This window comes from Choloepus didactylus, chromosome 1 (assembly GCF_015220235.1).
Source record: "Choloepus didactylus isolate mChoDid1 chromosome 1, mChoDid1.pri, whole genome shotgun sequence".
Taxonomy (NCBI): Eukaryota; Metazoa; Chordata; class Mammalia; order Pilosa; family Megalonychidae; genus Choloepus; species Choloepus didactylus.
Window position 1 is genome coordinate 96,665,356 of NC_051307.1, and position 3,311 is coordinate 96,668,666.

General features: G+C 40.8%; 1 pseudogene; it reads left to right on the plus strand.

The window, feature by feature from the left end:
* The first annotated feature begins 2,127 nt into the window (after positions 1–2,127).
* On the plus strand, positions 2,128–2,996 carry LOC119518721 (annotated as a pseudogene).
* Positions 2,997–3,311: the final 315 nt, after the last annotated feature.

Consider the following 3,311-nt stretch of genomic DNA (forward strand, 5'->3'; position numbering starts at 1 on the left):
GAATAAGAATTATAGGAAGTTTCTCACCAGAAACTATATAAGCCAGAAGACAATAGAAGGGCACCTTTTAAAGTGCTGGGGAACAAAAATCCAAAACATGTCAATTCAGAATTCTATAATCAGTGAAAAAAGATCTTTCAAATATGGAGAAATAATGACTTTTGACCTTCAATATAAGACAGGATGAAGTTAGGTGATTTTTTTTAGGGCATGTATTTATCCTGTTTGAGGTTCTCTAAGATTCTTGGATCTGCAGTTTGCTGTCTTTCATTATTTTTGGAAAATTTTGGCTATTTCTTCAAATGTATCTTCTGCGCTGTTCTCTCTTCCTTCTTGTTCTGGGATTCCAATTATACATGTGATAGATCATTTGATAATGTTGGATGCTTTGTCCTAATTTTATGTCATTCTTTTTTTCTTTTTGTTTTCTAGTCTGAATAATTTCTATTGACCTATGTACATATTCACTGATTCTTTCCTTAGGCTACGACGAGTCTAGTGATAAGCTGTCAAAGGCATTTTTCATCTCAATTACTGTGTTATTTACAACATTTCCAGTTGATTCTTTCTTATAGTTCCTATATCTCTGCTGAAATTTTCCATGTTTACTTTTTCATTAGAGTCTCTAATTTATTAATCATAGTTATTTTAAGTTCCCAGTCTATATGGCCCAACATCTGTGTAATTTCTGAGTCTGGTTCTGTTGAATGCTTTGTGTCTTGATGGTTGTTTTTTTTGCTTTTTTTTTTTTTTTTTTGGTGGGTCTTATAGCCTTTGATAGAGTGCTGGGCATTTTGTCCAGGAGAGCAGAGATGGAGGTAAATAATATTTATGCCTGGAAATGGGTATGCCTCTTTTTTCTGCTAGGCTTTTTGTGTAGGGGTTTGAATCAATCTAGTTAGCAGCTGAAGTGGTTTTGGATTTTGTTTTTGCTCTGATTACCTTCAGTGCACCACTAGCTTCAAATCCCTCTAGTTTTACCTTGTGCTTAGGGTAGTGTTTATTTTTGCAATGTTCCTGTTCATCCAGAGCTTTCAGTCTTCCCCAAGCATATGCCTATCAGAGGGTGTTTCCTTCCATGTTCTTGCCCCTCCCCCAGCAGTGGATTGCTATGGTTTGTTTTCAGTGCTTTCTAGCCTGGAGGTGGGTACAGGGGGATTTTCTGTCATCCTGATTGAGCCTCAGTCTTAGGCAGGCTTTGTGTCCCTTGATTTGGGGATTGGTGCTTTCTCAGTAATCCTGCCCCTCCTCCCCATGGCAGCCAAACTCTGCCATGTATTTTAGGCTGATCTTATGCTGAAATAAATTTCCTGTCCCTCCCCAGAGGGGGAGGAGTTTTAATCATCTGGGGTCAGGATGGTTTCCAACCTATTTCTAGGGATAGAGGTGTTTTTTTTTTTCATTTTATTCTTCCCCCACTTACAGTGGGTCTCGACTTGTGTGTTGGTAGTGACAGAGGTTGCCTTTGCCTTGGTGGCTTAAGACTGGGCAGGACTTTAAGCTTTTTCTCCTGCAGCTGTGACTGCTCCCTTCCTTCAGGACTGCACACTGAGAGAGGCTCTCTCCCCTGCCCTGCCTGGCTCCCAATCTTTCTTGAGAGTACCTAGAGGAGGTTCTTGGAGAAAAGTCTGGATTTGTGACAACTCCTCTTCTGTCTGCAGCTTCTTGCGTGTCTGCAACTCTCATGTCAGCTCACACTCAACCATTAGTGATTTGTTATAAATTTTAGCTGGATTCTTCTTACACCTGACATTTCTTCCTCCCATGCTTTACCACAGGTAAATCAATGTTCACATTGTGTCTCATCTAAGACGGGCCTGTCTTAGATTTCAGGCTATTTGATTGCCTTTAAACTTTAGCTCTATGATGGGTTCAAGAAAAGTTATGATTCTGCAGTTTAAACAGCCTTGTGTTGTTAGGGTAGGAGCAATGCTAGTTTGGGCATCTCAGTGCAACTCAGCAGAACTTGGCTTCTCTAGAGCTTTTCATGCTTGTGCATCCCTCTCATCTCTGGCTCCTGAGAGCAGAGACCATCTCTTACTGACATAACCTCAAAACTTGGCATGAGTTCAGAGCCTGGGTGGCCTGAGCGGCGTGGAGACACTGGGGGTGGGAGACGGCAGCAGCATGGCGGCCGGGTACGAGCTGTCCAACCCTCCTCCTCCTCGCTGCCGCTGCCACCGGGATCCTTTGGATTGTGCGTGTTAGTTGTAAGCCCTCCGCCTGCCCCCCAGTCCTCCACCGGTTCTCCCTGGCATCAATACTGCCTGCTCTGAAGGCCGGTGGGGTAACTCGCCCTACCAGCCCACCCACCAGCCTTGGCCCAGACCATAGAGGACGTGAAGCTGGAGTTCCCCACCCTCCCACAGTGCAAAGAGGATGCCGAGGAATGGACCTATCCTATAAGACAAGAGATGCAGGAAATTTCACCTGGATTGTTTTTAGGCTCATATTCTTCTACTATAAAAAGCAAGCTACCTATACTACAGAAACATAGAATAACCTATATAATATGCATAAGACAAAATATTGAAGCAACTTTACTAAACCAAACTTTCAGCAATTGTTTAGATATTTAGTCTTGGACATTGCATATAATTCAGTTGAAAATAGAATACATTTTTTCCCCCATGACTAAAGAATTTATTGATGGGAGCTTACAAACTGGAGGAAAAGTTCTTGTCCATAGGAATGCAGGGATCTCCAGGAGTGCTGCCTTCATTATTGCAAGCATTAAGGAAACATTTGGAATGAAGTACAGACATGCATTTGCTTATGTTCAAGCAAGATTTTGTATTAATCCTAATGCTGGATTTGTCCATCAGCTTCAGGAATATGAAGCCACCTACCTAGCAAAATTAACAATACAGATGATGTCACCACTACAGATAGAAAGGTCATTATCTGTCCATTCTGATAACACAGGCAGTTTGAAGAGAACCCATGAAGATGTTGATTTTGGAAACATGCAAATGGCAATTGCACAGAATGGCTGATTCAAGAGCAACATTATAGAGGATGTGAATTTCTATTTGGGAAGGAGAAAATACTAGAGACAATAATAATGTACAATGTTTAAAAAAAACAAAAACAAAAACAAAAACCCAAGTAGTTTCTTTTCAATTACATGTTGCTTCCAGACATGTTTCTCTGTGACTTGTTGAGCAGCATTTTAAGAAGATGTTAGGCTTCTGCAATAGATGGCACTGATGGTTTTACTCCTTTTTGGGTTTTTTTACTTTTCACTTTACAATTTTATTATAAACCAAGAATTTGGGACTTGCAAAGAGATATTATTGCAATAATACACT